This window comes from Choloepus didactylus, chromosome 8 (genome assembly GCF_015220235.1).
Source record: "Choloepus didactylus isolate mChoDid1 chromosome 8, mChoDid1.pri, whole genome shotgun sequence".
Classification (NCBI taxonomy): domain Eukaryota; kingdom Metazoa; phylum Chordata; class Mammalia; order Pilosa; family Megalonychidae; genus Choloepus; species Choloepus didactylus.
In genome coordinates, this window is record NC_051314.1 from 61,516,301 (window position 1) to 61,534,037 (window position 17,737).

Below are 17,737 nucleotides of genomic sequence, written 5' to 3' on the forward strand. Positions count from 1 at the left end.
GTTGGTATTGAAGCAAATGAGACTGTTACAGATTTAGGTGGTTATGTTTAAGCCCTATGGTAATTACACAGAAAATACCAAATAATATGTAAGCTCACAGAGACAGAAATTATTGTACAGGTTGCTAGGGGTGGGGAGCAGAAGGAACAGGGAGTCAATGCATAATGGGTATAGGGTTCCCATTATGACGGAAAAGTTTTAGTAATGGCCAGTGGTAAGGACACCACAATACTGTGAATGTGATTAATCCCACTGAATGGAATGCTTGGGAGTTGCTGAGATGGGAAAGTTTGTGTTGTATGTAATATGGTCCCACAACTAAAAAGAAAAAAAAAGAAGAAAGCCCAACTAAAGAGACATGACAATTAAATGCAATGTATGATCTTGGATGGGATCTAGCAAGAGAGGAGAAAAGGCTCAAAGGGATATTATATGGACATATAAAAGAACTGTAAGCTTTGTATCCATGTTAAATTACTTGAACTTGGTAACTGCACTTAAGGTGATTACATAAGGAAATATTCTTGTTCTTAGGAAATGCTCATAGCAGTATTAAGTGTTCAAGGAGCATAATTTATACAACCTACACTCAAGTGTTCAGGAAATGCGTTGGTAGGTAGGCAGGCAGACAGGCAGATATTTGTGGCAAATGTGGCAAAATATTAAAATTGGTAGATCTAGGTACCTGGGGTTGGGGGAGAGGGGGAAGGGAGAGGTATGTTGGAGTTCTCTGTATGAGGTTTGTATTATTCTGTAACTGTCTTATAACTGTGAAAGTATGTCGAAATAAAAAGTTAAAAAAAAAAATGAAGCACTGTTCAGAGATAGTACGAAGAGTGGTCTGCAGTTGAAACTCTAGGGAATACTAAGATGTTTCAGTGTGGGACTAGACAGAAACCAATAAAGGAGAAATAAAAACAAAAGATGAGAATTAGAAGTAGGTGGGGACAGTACAAACTAAGAAAAGCATTAAGAGGGACAGTACCATCTACAGCAGCAGAACAGAGACAGAAGTCAAAGTGCAGTGAGCAATCGGAAGATATAGAAGTAGCTCCCAGAGAAAAGAAACTGCTCTTTCAAGATGCAGGCTGAGAAAGGAAAAAGAACATTAGGGTATGGACCATTATGTGTTCAAAAGAGAACAATCTGTGGGCCTAAGAGTCTCCCCCTGAGTACCTCTTTGTTGCTCAGATGTGGCCCTCTCTCTCTCTAACTGAGCCACCTTGGCAGGTGAACTCGCTGCCCTCCCCCCTACGTGGGACCCGACTCCCAGGGGTGTAAATCTCCCTGGCAATGCAGAATATGACTCCCAGGGATGAATGTGGACCCAGCACCATAGGACTAAGAGTATCTTCTTGACCAAAAGGGGGATGCAAAATGAGACGAAATAGTTTCAGTGGCTGAGAGATTTCAAATGGAGTCGAGAGGTCACTCTGGTGGACATTCTTATGCACTATATAGATAACACCTCTTAGGTTTTAATGTACTGGAATAGCTAGAAGTAAATACCTGAAACTACCAAACTCCAACCCAGCAGTCTGGACTCCTGAAGACAATTATATAATAATGTAGATTACAAGGGGTGACAGTGTGATTGTGATGACCTTGTGTATCACACTCCCTTTACCTAGCGTATGGATAAGTAGAAAAATGGGGATAAAAACTAAAGGACAAATGGGGTGGGGTGGGGGGATGATTTGGGTGTTCTTTCTTCACTTTTATTTTTTATTCTTGTTCTGGTTCTTTCCGATGTAAGGAAAATGTTCACAGATAGACTGTGGTGATGAACACATAACTATGTTATCATACTGTGGACAGTGCATTGTATACCACGGATGACTGTACGGTGTGTGAATGTATTTCAATAAAACTGAATTTAATTAAAAAAAAAAAAAGAGAACAATTTGCCTGTATTATTGTTTTAAGATTTAAATAGGCTTGTAATCAGTGGGTTAGGAGAGGTTAAAATGGAAAAACATAGGTCAAGAGAAGGGCTAATTAACTGATGGATTGAGATAGACATGGAGACTAGAGAAGATGAGCTCTGGGGCCCAGATTGAGAGGTTTGCCAAGAGGAGGACCCTGTCCTCTGAAGAGAGAGGAAAGAAAATAAGGATGGATGGAACATAGTAGAGAAAAGCCGAAGTAGATAACAACTGTGTCCTAAACTTCCTTTGTAAAACAGAAGACAGCGTTTGCAAATCAGGGACTTGAGGAGAATAAGATTATTCACTGAGGAGGTACCCAAGAAAAGTAACAGGATTGTTTAGTAGGCAATGCAGAGAGCTTGGCAGAGGCTACAGAGTAAGATTATGCTGTTTTTTTGGTTTTGCTCAGCAGTCCAGAAGGGAAACAGATGAACAGCCCCAAGATCAGAGGGTAGGAGGGTGAGGAAATTAAAGGATGTTGGCAAACCAAAGGTTTGAAGGATGGATCATAAGGTCTGGTCAGGAAATAAGTAAAGAGAGAAGAGGGCTGACAGAATAGGAAAAATAGAGGCAAAAAGGAACAGGAATACTCAACAAAGTTAAAGAAGGGGCTTACTATGAGTGAGGGACTGAAACGGTTCGAATGGCAGTTGTAGTCAATCTTCTAACTCATGGGAGACTTTTTTAAAATGTAGAGTTTTCTTTCCACACCTCTGTCTCCTCCTCCTGAACCACAAACTCCTAAGCAAAGGGAAAGGCTAGATACCCAATATTTGCATTTCTAACCACCACATTAACATTTGTAGACCACATCTTAATAATATGTAGTAATGTAAATACTTGATGATAAATCCATGTGATCACATCAACATACACTCCTCCAAGTTAACAACTCAGCAAAAATACAAACAGTTGTCTTACGTGCCCTCACAAGTATACATATGAAAGCACCTAGTACATAAAGGACAAAAGGTAGCTTCTGTTTGGGAAGATCAATATTGCGAAAAGTTTGCTGAATACTTTAAAAACAGTCTTAGTTTCATTGAAGCCATTTGTCCTTATTCTTGCAGAGTAGGAGTGGCAAATCAGTAGGCAAATGGCTGCACTCTAGAAAACATTATTAAATTCCCTATTTAAAAATTATAATTTGTGGACATGGTGATTAAACATCAAACTTACCTAGATCTGGCCATTAATATTCGTATCCTCTGCTGCAGCATCGGGAGTTTAATCATACTTCAAAATACCATATTTTCTTTGTCTGCTGATTTAACCTAGAAATAGTAGGAAAAAAATCCAGAATTTCTCATTTATTTTAAAATAATAGTTTTCCTTATGAGACTTCTGGCAGCACTGTTAGCTCAGCTAATCTATTTAAACAAACTCAAAAGTCAAAAAAATTGATTAAAAATTATTTAATATACAAGGTCTACATTTAAAATTAATGACATATACATATTACTATTAACATGGCCTTTTCAAAAATAAAAATGCAATAGTCAAAAAAACTCTGACGTTTGGATATCAGGACTTTTAAAAGCCATTGATTCTGGGTTCCCAAGCACAACTGTGACACCGGAAAACTCATTTCGCTATACTTATCTCCTCAGCTATAAAGTAAGGGGTTAGATTAAACCACCTCCAAGATTCCTTTCCAGCTCTCAAACCCCATTTTAGTTGGTGGCAAGCTAATTCCCTACCCCCAGTAATTCTTCTTAAACCTCACCATCACTCCTCCCTAAGAGCTGACTCCCTTTAGAATCCACCTTCTGTATCTTCCTATTCCACCAGACCACCCAGAACCAAATTCAGAGTAGTCAATCAGAAACAAGATGATTATGAACAAACATGTCACAGAGTCACAGGAAAGCAATAATCTATAACAAAAAATTACAGCCTGGAGTTACAAGAGATTTCAATATATTCTTGGGAAGTTTCTGGCCAATTTATTCACTCTCTCTACAGCACAGAAAAAAACAAACTCACTGAATACCTATACTCTATCAGGCATTATGTTAGGAGTTTTGCAAATAGTCTCATTTTAATCTATATATTAACTAGAATTAACAAACATCATTGATATTTAAAAACTGAACATTTCTAAAACCAAGTACCTACACACAATTAAAAGTTTCAGCTCTGGACTTCAAATAGCCTATATATAAAATCTGGTCACTGAGGTGTTTTGCTTATGCCTTTCATGAGTTTCTACTATTCCCCAACTTAGGGTGGGCAACAATCAAATGCCTCTTTCTTAGCAACCCCCTTTTCTCCAAAAGTTCAAATACACATCATGCCTCTTCTCTGGCTTATAAAACTGTCCAGAGCTGAGCCAGTTCTACCATAAACCATTTCTCTTACATGAATACATATTCTCTCTGTACATTTCTCATCTAAGAGTTTTTAACTAACACAGAAGGCTCTCTTCATCTCTTTCTTCATTATAGTTAATAAGCAACCCGTACCCTGAAATGAGTTTAATCACAGTAAATAAGATTAAGATAAGTGACAGTGATTCATTTTTGACTGTATACCAAGGAAAAGTCATAAATTTTGAAATGAAGTTAAACATTTTAGAACCAGTATACTAAGCTATAAAGTTTTTGAAAATATTAAAAAGCCCATATTAGAATCCCTGAAAAAATTTTTATTCTCTCTCATTTTCAGCCTCCTTTTGAGGATCAGTATGTATTCAATTTTATTGTTTTAATTACTTGGATTATTCACACTGCCAAAGTATTGTGGAGTTTTTGGTTGCTTTTTACTGTTTTTCAGTGCAAATATCTGGCACGTGAATTATGTTAAGGAGTAAAAGATTTTTTGTGCCTCATTTAAAAGGATACCTTCTACAACAAACAAACAAACAACAAACAAACAAAACACACACACATTCTGAGTTCCAACAACTCATATATCAAAGCACTCTGAGTTCCAACAACTCATATATCAAAGCACTCTGGAATGATACAACCTATTGTGGATTGCAGGTGTCCTGCCTTTGATTTTGGAACATGGATGCCTCAGAAACTCTCCATAATTTCCTAATCGCCTTCGGTTTCTTCCCATAATCAGAAGGATAAGAACTGAAAGGTGATTGGGAGTGAGTGAGACGAAAGAAAGAGCTTATTATTATTGTGGTTATTATTATAATGAAGTAGTAAAAACTACACCAAATACTGTCTACTATCACCCTCTTTTTCCATAGCAAACTGATCTGAAAGCCCTTACTGTATGCCAGGCATAGATTTCATTGAAATTTTCTCATTTAATCCAAAAAATCACCTTATGAGATGCATACTACTGTTAATTCTGTGTTCCAAATGAGGAAATCCAGACTTAAAAGAGGTTAGTAGTTTTCCCGAGGTCAGCAGCTGATAAGGGGCAGGGCTAGAATTAAATCCAGATCTATCTCCAAAGGCCAAGCTCTTATACATGTAAAAAGCTTAAAATAGCGCCTAGCATATAGTCGGCATTACTATATTAGTAAATGTAGCTACTGAAATAACAATTATTTATTACAGTGCTGTATGCCTTTGACAGTCATTCAACCTTTCTGTACCTAAATATCCTCATTTATAAGATCAGGACTCTTACTTCACGGAGTTACTGTGAAAATCAAATAAATTATGGATATAAAGATATCTGGTAAAGTATATAGTGTTTACAAAGACAAAGCATTATTATATCACCACTATAGGTAAAACCTTGTCATTCTGTATCAATCACAAAGGAGTCTTTGCACTGTAAGCACAGAAAGTCTAGAACTTAAGCACCATCCTCATAACAAGTGCTACATTAATAAATTTGGTAAAGTTGTCCTAAATTATTCCATATGATTCTTGCAGAATGACAAGCAAAGAGAACACTGAACTCTATTCACCAGTATGATTATAAATTTGGTGCTTGGGAAAGTATATATACTCTTTCAGTTCACTAGCACTGAAGGTGAATTTGGTTTATACTATAGTTGTTCTGTTCAAATACAGCTGGGACAGAATATCTATATCTACAGTTAGAAGCATAGCAACATAACTCTAAATTTTGGGCACAGCTAACTGCTATATTTAATTACATTAAAACAATCAACGATATTCAAAAACCATATTCTTTGTGCCAATGGTTGTGCTGGTTATTTTTAAATCATTGACAAGACCTTTTCTTACTTTATCTATACATTAGTAGTTTTCTGTTTCTTAACATTGATAAAGATTTTTAATTATTTATATTATTTTGAGGAAGAAGAATTAAAATTTTAAAAGCAAAGAACGGGAGATTCCCAGTACATTCTGCTAGTTATCTACACATACAGCTATCCTGTGAAAAATAAGTATACCTGCAATGTGGTTTCCTTGTTTGCTGAAAATTTAAAGTACACACACACACAAAATCAAATAAGTATGTATTTTTAAACATCTATTCATGAACTGGTTGTATCTGCATATTCCTAACAGATTTTTTGTCCTTTAGGTTTCTTATTCTACTAACAACAATGTTGGAGAACCACTTTGCAAACCTTTCACACCTATTTTAACCCCCTCCCCCCCAAAAAAAAATCAATTACATTACTTACAAATCACTTCAGTATCTGGTACTTTATTTTCTGGAATCTATGTCTAATCTAAATTCATTGTATAGCAGTTTAAACCAGATTCCTCTCATTTTAATTTTCTCCATAAGAGACAAGGTGAAACCAGGATGATCAAGAAAGATTAAGTACATGTTTTTGTATATTTAAATAAATTGCCATCAATTCATTTTCTTACAGATAAAATCTAAAATATTTTTAAGTGGCAGTGCTTCATTTCAGAGTAATAAAGTAAGCTAACAAAAGGGTAATTAGTAGATAAAAATGATTTGTAAATAGCTATCAATATCAAGGAGAGAATTAAAAAAAAAAAAAGTTCATTCATTTCTCCATCCATCCATTAAAGCATTCAACAAGTATTTTCTGAGCACCTACTCTAGCAGGCACTGAGTTAAAATGGTAGACATAAAGATGAGAGACACATTCTCTGACTCCAAGTTTATTGATTAGCGAGGGAGCCAGACAAGAAAAATGAATACATCAGAGTCATAGATTCCAGCATTAATGCTATCTAGAACATTTAAATCAGATGAACAAGGGAGACAGAAGTGTGAAGAAAGGTTTTCTAGGTAAGGTGACCCCTAAATTGAGTCTGAAAGACAGATGGGAATTAGCAAGGGGAAAGGCAATCTAGACCCTGAAGAGTGCATGCTAAAGCACAGAAGCCTAAAAGAAAATGGCCTTCTCCAGAAGCAACAAGTAGTTCTTTATGTTTGGCCTGTAGGGTGGGAAAATATTAGGAGATAAGGGGGGAAGGTTAAGGCATGAAATTTATACTACTGAGGACTGTCCACATTTCCCCTTATAATTTTAAAGACACCACTAATGCACTACTGCAGTATAATGAAAAACTTGGCTGGTTTTTGTCCTCAGTTTCTGGGGAAGCAACCTCTGAGTCTTTGAAATTTCCTGTTATAGGAATGACTTTTGTTCTTCTCCTAGGACCCAGGACCACACCTGGTAGTTCATATGCTAACGAGATGACAGGGAAGGGCCAGCCACACTGTCAGTTTTAGGGTGGGGTCTGGCTCCACCCCCAACCAATTGATTAGGGAGTTGGGGCTTTCAACCATGTTGTATCAGCCTACCTGCCCAACTTCTGGGAGGGAAGGGGAGCTGCAGATTGAGCTCAAACATGTGGGTATTGATTCTATAACTCATGTATACTTTATGAGACCCCAGAAATACGTGGGATTCTCAAAGCCACAAGAAACTTCCATGATTGAGAGAATCCCTGCTGTGCTGGAAGGATGATGTGCTCTGACTCCACATGGAGAACAAATGAAAGCTTGCATTCAAGACCCTCCTAGCCCTCGCCCTATGTGTCTCTTCTTTTGGCTGCTTCCTATTTGTATTCTTTTACAATAATAATACTATAATTGTAAGTATAGTGTTCATGAGTTCTGTGAGTTCTAGCAAATTATTGAACCCAAGGAGGGGTGGGAACCCCTAAATTTGTAGCCAGTTGGTCAGAGTGGGTGGCTTGGGTCCCCAAACTTGCGAATGGTTCATGAAAGACAATCTTGTGGAGGGTGCCCTTATGCTGTGGAGTCTGGCCTAACTCTTGGTAGTTTTTGATATCCTGCACACCTACCAAAATACTTTTCTCTAGGGGCAGAAAATCTAGATCAAGAAACATACATAACTTCAAATTAGTAAGAATCAAATATAATCTATTTATAAACATTCATTCTACAAAACCTGCACCTGGAGTGAGTATTACTGTGGGATGACAGCCTGAACTTCAGAGCCCCTGGTCCCCTTCCAGACCTAGACAAAGTTGCACACCTTAGCCCCATATTTCATGCTGTATCTGACAAAGTCACTTTCAATCATGAATTCTGGGTTTTAGGGACAGAAATACAAGAATCAATAAAAATGCCTGGAAACAGTTTTGTGTATATAGCAAATACTGGGAAAATGTTACTAAATTGGCTTGCTAAAATAAAACAAGAGAAAGCAAAAATGGAAGATGACATAAAACACAACCTTTATCTTTAATGCTAGTCATAACTCAGTCCTGGAATAATCCATAACCTTGGAATATGCTTATACCCAGAAACACTGGTGATGCAATTTATACAATTAAATTTGAGTGGCCATGGTCTCTGACCCAAGATATAAAAACACCTACCGATGTTGTAATATCAATGGCAACAATCCTAGCAACTTCAAGTACAGGACAAAATAGCCTTGAGAACTCTCAAAGAAACTTAGTTCAGTGCTTTATGTTGCAATATAAACATATGTACAAGAAAGTCAAATACTGTCCTCCAGCAACATCAAAGGGATGAACATTCTGTATGTAGGATCATGTAGCTCTCTCCACTAAATATCCACAGATTGCACCATAGGAAGAAGTGATGTGAGTGTAAGATAGCAGTAAGAAAACAGAGGCATTCTCCAGAAAGCATTTATTATTAACTCTGAAAATTTAAAGAAATATATTTGATCATAAAAAGATAGTTGTGCTGGTTTGGATGCATTATGTCCCCCAAAACACCATGTTCTTTGATGCAATCTTGTGGGGGCAGATGTATTTAGTGTTGATTAAATTGGAATCCTTTGATTGAGTGTTTCTATGGAGATGTGACTCAATCAACTGTGAGTGAAACGTTTGACTGGATAATTTCCATGGAGGTGTTACCCCACTCATTCAGGGTGGGTGTTAATTGGATCACTAGAGTATTTTAAAAAGAGCCACACAGGCCCAGATGTTTGCTACAGCCACGATGGACACTTTGAAGAACACACAGGAGCTGAGAGAGGAGCTTCAGCTTACAGAGACATTTTGAAGATGGCCTTTCAAAGCAGACTTTTGCTCTGGAGAAGCTAAGAGAGGACAAATGCCCCAAGAGCAACTAAGAGTGACATTTTTGAGGAGCTGAAGCCTAGGGAGGAACATCCTGGGAAAACCCATTTTGAAACAAGAACTCTGGAGCAGATGTCAGCCACGTGCCTTCCCAGCTAACAGAGGTTTTCCAGACACCACTGGCCATCCTCCAGTGAAGGTACCCGATTACTAATGTGTTACCTTGGATATTTTAGGGCCTTAAGACTGTAACTGTGTAACCAGATTAACCCCCTTTAATAAAAACCAATCCATTTCTGGTGTTTTGCATTCCAGCAGCATTAGCAAACCACAACAACAGTACAATCAAATTTCTGTAAGTACTGCACATCAGAATCCCGTATTTGCATTCTGCAATATGGTTATTATTTCTATATATTAATTCCTACATCTGTGTCAAATTAACAAATAATTGTTTAGTCCTCATAATAACTCTCTAGTTTATGAATTTACTAATAAACACTAATCCTCTAGCAGGGATTGAACTGTAGCAAAATAAAAAGTAACGTATGAAAAACTATACATTATACAAAATCTTTAGCCCAATAGCCATTTATCAAAATATGAAATTCAAAGGAATTGTCATTTCCTAAATAAACTATATATTCTTCTTACTATGATCACTGAATAACTTAAAAGTTAAAACATTTTTTCCAATACACTTGTAGTTTTAGTTGAGGTTTTACGAAACTGAGCAACAGTACTGTGGGGACCCAGGGCCTGGGCTGCCCCTCCCTGATAGGGAATTAGGCCCCATAGCACATAGCAGCCTGCATTACTGGGACAGAAACTGAAGGTCATTAGACCTCCTCAGGGAAGAAAGTATGTACAGATGGTATCCTAAACAAAGCATTTAAATTCCCTTCCCCTGATCACTGTTGGTAAGAAATCTCCAGACCCCTGTATCATAAGACCTTGCTAAAACTCTGTTCTCATACCCTATGGAAAGTCTTTGTCCTAAGCCCTTATAAGTTGTCCCTTTACACCCCCACCCCTGCAGAAGGCTAATTCCATTTGCCTCGGGTAGTCAGGTAGTCGCCACCGCAGACCCTCCTGTTACTAAGTCCTAATAAAGCCATGTCTCGCTCTGTGCCTGGCGTGTTTTTTGGTCTTAGGGCTGTGCTGACCCAAGCCCTCCAAGAGCTGGGTTGGAACAAGTAGGAAGAATTTTTAAATATTTTCCTTAGTTCAGTACACCTAACAGTTCTTAATATGCATTTGACTTTATGGTTTTATTCTTTAAAACAACAATGCAAGTCACTAAACGCAAGTCACTCTAACTTCAAACTTCATGTTAGATAAATATACATATAAATTATTCAATATCACTCAAACCATAAACATCAACAAAACACTAAAAGGCAAGCAAGAAAATCTCTAGGCATCTTCACTTTTTATACAATGCAATTACCTGTAATTAAATAGACATCAATGAAGGACAACAGAAAAGGAAAGTAATTTTTAAAACTGAATGCACAGGTGTAAAAATAAGATACAGTATAAACCTATTTCCAAACTCAGGTGGATATCCTATTAGTTACCAGACTAATATTAAAAGTCTAAATATTGACTATGTGTATATCAAATGTGTATACACATGCACACACACATGCAAACTGCTCAAAATAAACTAAGCCAAAATGCCAAGCAACTCTAAATAACCACCAAAACAAATTGCTTCATGAATAGCTCATCAGTTTCTATATTTAACTCAATCTGAAATGCTCTTAAACATACTCTCAAAGGAAAATAAATTTGCTTATTTAATTTCTACTTTTAGGGCAATGCATTCAAAATTACTGTTACAATCTAGCATTAAATAACTCAACTGATTCAAATACTTTGGTAATAAAAATATGTCTTCTGACATCCCCCAGTCCCTAAAAGTTAACCAGAACTATTTACACCAGGGTACATCTATCCATTTGATAAACTCTTCTGGTACCATTATTAAGCATTTTTCAAAGAATATTAATATTTAATGACACAAAAATGTTTGTGATTAAGCAGAAAAAAAAGGGATACACACTGCTATTTAAAAACACTAAATGCAGTGTAGCATCCTGGGTTGGATCACGGAACAGAAAAAAGATGGTAGTGGAAAAAGTGGTGAAATCTGAATAAAGTCTGTAGTTTAGTTAATAGTGTACCAATGTTAATTTTTTGTTTTGTGGTTATGTAAGCTGTGAGCATTAGGGGAAGCTGAGTTGAAAGGTATACAGAATCTGTATTACCTTCGCAATTTTTCTGAAATTCTTCAATTATTCTGAAATAACAAGTATATTTTAAAAATTACTCTTCATGTCTAGCAACAGATTTGAGGATTCTCGTAAATAAAATTTTACACTTATTTCTCTCCTATACCCTCTCCCACCCCTAATTCATATACTCCGAAAAAAAGACTAGAACTAAAACACACTGACGTGTTAGCATTAGTTCACTTAGCAGGATGACAAGTATTTTTTTCTCTTTATATTTTTCTACATTTTCTATAGAGTATGAATTACTTTTATAATCAACAAATTATTAAACTAAAAAATATACAAATCAATACGTACTAAAGGCTTTTTTAGAAAGAAAAGCTATAAATGTCTAAGCAGAACCCAAAGGTAGACTATATAAAAAACCGGTTAGGGCAGAGTGTGAAAAACACAGTGGTCAAGGGAAATTGCCAGGGGAATTTAAGTAGGCAAAATCTAATTAGTAAATGTTGGAGGTCCACCAATACACAGAACTTAACATCCATTCTCAGACTTGAGAGAATGTCTCAAAAGGCCATGTAATACTAAGAATTTATGGAGATACACAGCCTACCTGGGTTTACTTCAAACAAACATAATGCTATTGGTGCACAACTGCCCTCTGAGAACTTCTAGAGACATTTTTCAGCTTTGCAAGGTGTCCTCTAAGTTTTTCTCCCCCACTTACTCCTTTCCTAATACTTTTCCACCACCTGTTCCCAGCCAGTTAGCAGCATGGGTAGAATTATCAGGGTCAAGAAACAAGTGGGATTAGAGAAGCAAATACTATGTCAGATGTCTGACAGGTGAGTATCACAACAGCTTTTTCATTTAGGGCAAAATATGTTTTCATTTCATTTTATTTTTCATTTAGGGCAAAATATGTTTTAGAAAATCCATTAAGTCATAAGAGGGGAAAATTCAATCAACAACAAATGTTCCCTAATCAAAATGAAAAAATAAAATTCACTGTGTCCCTTAAAGAAAGTGCAAGTGGAATCAGAAAGACTGAACTTTGATAAAGAATCTCTTCCAAGCTGTAACCAGGGTGATCGATGTGTTAGGCTGTGTGCCCCTCCTGAAATGGCTCTCAACAGGCAGTTCTGGACTTTGCATTGCTCTTTCAAAACAACTTTTAATTATTTGTTTGTGGCTGGCCTCATTCTCAGCTGGTCCTAGAACCACCACATAAACATGCACATGAATTCTCTTTTAGTTCACTCTTTTGAATCCTCAAGGGCTGTGTGCCAGTGTGCCAGTCTAAATGTATTATGTCCCCCCCAAACGCCATTATCTTTTATGTAATCTTGTGTGGGCAGACCTATCAGTGTTAATTAGATTGTAATTCTTTGTGCCCCACCCAACTGTGGGTGATGACTCTGACTGAATAATTTCCATGGAGGTATTGCCCCGCCCATTCAGGGTGGGTCTGAATTAACTTACTGGAGCACTATATGAGAACTCAGACAGAAGGAGCAGTTTGTTACAGTCAAGAGGGACACTTTGAAAAAAGCACAGGAGCTGCAGATGAGTGATATTTTGAAGACGGCCTCTGAAAGCAGACTCTTGCTCTGGAGAAGCTAAGAGAGGACAAATACCCCAAGTGCAACTAAGAGTGACATTTTTAAGGAACTGCGGCCTAGCAAGGAACGTCCTGGGAGAAAGCCATTTTGAAACTGGAATTTTGGAGCAGACGCCAGTCATGTACCTTCCCAGCTAACAGAGGTTTTCCAGACACCCTTGGCCATCCTCCAGTGAAGGTACTTGATTGCTGATGTGTTACCTTGGACACTTTATGGACTTAAGACTGTAACTGTGTATCCAAATAAACCCCCTTTTATAAAAGCCAATCCATCTCTGGTGTTTTGCATTACGGCAGCATTGGCAAACTAGAACATCCAGGATCACTGATAGATTTATACTGTTTTTCATTAAAGCTAAGAAAGACACACTTGATTTTAAGACCAATAGTTCATATACCTCTAAGAAAGAAAAGAAAAAAAGGTGCCAATTAAACTATGATAAGCCATTAATTGTAAGATACACCCAAATCTCAGTGAATGAAAGTGGGACAAATGTCTCTTAGACTCAATGAAATACGGTATACAGTCAATGAAAGAACCATCAACTCATTACAAATAACACTAACGTGAGACTGTTTAAAACATTTTTTCTTTGCTCCTCCCCAGATGCTAGGAGATATTTATACTGAATCTAATTAACACATAAAATCATTGCCCAAACCTGAAGATGCTTGAAGAATCACTTAAGATTTGATCTTCAAATGGTAAAGCTTAAAACACAGCCAAGAGCACAGAAGACAATTCAAACCCGAGTTTGATAAAATTTTTCTATAAAGGGCTAGACAGTAAAGATTTTCTATTTAATGGACCACGAGGTCTCTGACTCAAATATTCAAATATGCCATAGTAAACTGAAAGCACCCATAGATAATAAATAAAAATATTGGAACAGTTGTGTTTCAGCAATACTTTATAAGCAAAAAAAAAAAAAAAAATTCTGTTTCATATAGTTTCACATCATGAAATATTATTCTTTTGATTTCCCCCCGAACTTTTTAAAAATGTAAAAACCATCCTTAGCTCACAGCCCATACAGATACAGCACTATGTGTGCTGGTTTTGGCCCACAGACTAGTTTGCTGATTCCTGATTTAAACAATCCAACTGGCAGAGAAATTCTTCTCTCCTCCAATTCACTCTTTCAGTCTGATTTCCTCCTTTCTAGTCTCAGCCCAATAGTTACAGGTGTACCCATGTGTGTGCATCGGTGTGTGTCACAAGATTTGAGAGGAACTACATAAGACTAGGAGAATATACAACTTAAAATAATATACTTCTATTTGTACAACTGTCTGGGATACAGGCTCTACTTGTTAAATTAAAGAAGGGGTTCTGAAACAAGTGGTAGGATTTCAGAGCTTCTAGGCCCTAAAGTTCTTAGGAGCACTGGATAAAACAATCCCATAATGCCAACTGCTGGAAACTATTTTCTTCATTTTTCAAAAGGGAAAATGTAAATGAAGTAATTAACCGAAATTTTACTGGAAGCCAAATTCAGAATTCTTAAGTTTCCCTGCCTGCCATGATAACAAAGAAAATATGTACCCTAACCCTCAAGCTTCCTAAAGGTTTGTTTTCCTTCAGATTCAGCTTGATCTCCAACACAGGATATCAATCATCTATGGTGAAGGTAACACTGGAGAGTCACAGTCATAAGTACTAAGGTCACTGGAGCTATTCCCTCTAAGCACCATTTACGATAAACTATAATTTGAAAGCAACTGTGAGAATATTTCCAGTTTTTAAAAAGACATGTGGAGAAAAAAATCTCTACAATAAACAGCAAGGATTTCCAAGAGATTTTTATTCTTTCCCACTTCACAAATGTTTCTTCACCAGTTCTGGCTGATAATTTTTTTACTTTAAATCCTCTTTAAAAATCTTTGAACTTAATTAATTCAACAGCTACCAAGATTATTAGTTTCATGTGATTATGCACATAAAATTCTCACGTCAAAGCAGTTTTCTCTCAGCCTTAAAGTTTTAAATTTTTCACATGCAAATTTCAAATTTTGATTCACTGAAACTACTAACTCTGCTAAATAGAAGGCAGAATGTGGCTCAAGCAAGATTTTAATTCTCACAAATTGATAAATGACCACAAGAGCACTGCTACTTAAATATACTTTAAAACCTCACGAGAATCTAAAATAAAAGTCTTTGCTTTTGGCATTCTAAATTTCTCCAGTAGAAGACAATATCAATCTCAATAATACCAGCAACACAGCATGGTACTATGAGAAAATCATGGGCTCTGGGGCTAGAGAGATTTGAGTTCTTACTCAACCTTTCTGAAATTAAGTTTCCTCATAGGTAAGTTAGATACACTACAACTACTACCACCACCACCACCACCTACCTCATCTGGTTGTTAGGAGGTTGGGAGCCTGTTGGAGTAATAACAATGGCAGTCTGGATTAGGGGAGTGAACAATAAAGACAGAAAAAAGAGATGGATTAACGACTGATTAGACTGGGAAGGAAAGTGGGAGTCAAGGGAAATAACCAATTTTTAGCTTAGATGGCAGTACATTCATTGAGCTTGAGAATATAGGAAGGAGACAAGGCAGATAAGCTCAATTTTGTATTTATTGTGATACCTGTGAGATCCAAATGGAGATGCTCAACAGTCAAACAGGAAGATAGGTATGGAGATGGGATCAAGATCTGGGTTCAAGATTTAGATCTGGGAGTCATCATCTTATGGAAGGAAATTCAAGGCATGGAACAAAAGGAGAATGCCCAGGGAGAAGAAAAGTAAGACCTACAGAAACCCCAAAACACCAACATTTAAAGGAACTTCAAAGGAAGAAAAGCCCGTAAAAGAGCCTGGACAAGTCCCAGAAGCAGGAGGAAAAACCCCAAGAATATAGTGTTACAGAAGCCAAAGAGGAGAATGATTCAAGGTAAAATGAGATAGAAAGAACAGTGTCAAATCAGTAAGGTAAGATTGTAGAAACCAGGGACATTTTAGTTTGGAGAAAAGAATATTGAGCAGTATGGAAGGGTCTAGCCGACATAGGCAGCTGTTTTCAAACTTTTGAGTTATGAAATAACAGACTTGATTTGTTCCTGAGACAGAATTTGAACCAAAAATAGAAGTCTAGGAATAAAATTTTCGTCCAATACAAATAAGAACTTCTGTGTGTCTATAATAAAAACTGATTTCCCTTTAAATACTGAGTTCTCCAATCACTAGGAATGTTTCAGTAGATTCTACTACTGGTTAAGAAGTTTGATGATCAGAGCTTTCTTTCAATTATGTAATTTTCAAGGACTAAACTAAATCTGATATAGTTTGCATTAAAGGGACAAAACAGAAGAGCTTTTAAATACTTAGATATTTAAAGTAATAGTTCTATGAAGTTTAAAAACTATATTCAATTAATTCTAAGCAAAATGAATAAAAAAGATAAAAGGCATTTTTTAACCTTTTGGGTCCAAAGTACATTTAATATGATAGAAAAACTTTTCAGTCTTCACCAAAATTTATGGTTATTTTTGGCTGTAGTGATTCTGTTTAATGTCATTAAAACCTACCCAATTGCTAAAACTTTATGTCCTTTATTTTAAAGTTAAAGCACTACATTTTTTTTTTTTTTAAGGCAGAGTTGAAACAAGTCATTTGCAATGCTGGATATTTTTCATTTGCCTCTCCAGAGCCACTTTCAAACAAACCTTTTCCATCCTGCTCTGTGCCCTAGAAGCCAGACCTGCATGCAGCACCAGCAGGAGAACAGAAAATGGGAGAAGAAAGATGGTATTACTTTCCGCCCCACCCTGCCCCCAAGGTTCCAGGTTGGCTGTGCCTTCATTCCTTACTGAGGTTCCAAATGGATGGCACTTGTCAGGCAGCCCTCCCCTGTACCTACAGCTCTTGCTGGGTTCAAGTAACAATTTGCCCCCCTTTCCCTTTTAGATCTTGAGTGGTAACAGCTTCTTGCTGTTGGTAGCTGGTTTCCTTTCATCAGTCCATATTCTGTAAATAATCCCTTCATTAAATTCTCTTCTACTATACTTCTTAGTGGTCCTATTTCCTGCCAGAACTCTGATGACAGTTGCTACTTATGTTTTTAATACAGTAATTATATCTTGCATGATAATCACTGGAAAATAGACCTTATGAAAAAAGAGTCATGATCATCAGCTTTTACATTTCTTAGTCAAACCGAATGAATTTCTCTTTAAGAATGAGAAATAAAAATTACCAACCTAAACATGACTGAAAAAACACAGGAATTATTTGTTAATTTTACTAAGCTCAATATCCAAAAAATCTTTCAGTAGTTCTTAACACCTTGCTCTCTCACATCTTATATCCAATCCAGCAATCCTTTCAGATCGATCTTCAAAACATATCCAAAGTTTCTTAATGTAATTACATCAACAAGCTAAAGAAGAAAAACCCATATGATCATATCAATAGAGAAAAAGCATATGACAGAATCCAACACTCATTCATGATAAAAACTCTCAGCAAACTAGGAATAGAAGGGAACTCCCTCAACTAGATAAAGAACATATACACAAAACCTATAGCCTACATCATAC

At 36.6% G+C, this 17,737-nt stretch overlaps 1 protein-coding gene across 2 annotated transcripts in view; it reads right to left on the reverse strand.

Annotated features, from left to right (window-relative positions):
- FRS2 (fibroblast growth factor receptor substrate 2) overlaps nt 1-17,737 on the reverse strand; it is a 186,603-nt gene that overhangs the window by 37,165 nt on the left and 131,701 nt on the right. The window contains exon 4 of one of the 2 annotated variants that reach the window (XM_037846260.1): nt 3,108-3,202. The exons of the other annotated variant lie outside the window; for it this stretch is intronic. The gene's annotated coding sequence lies outside the window, so the exon portion shown is untranslated. The remainder of the gene's footprint in view (nt 1-3,107; nt 3,203-17,737) is intronic. 2 annotated transcript variants of the gene reach the window in all.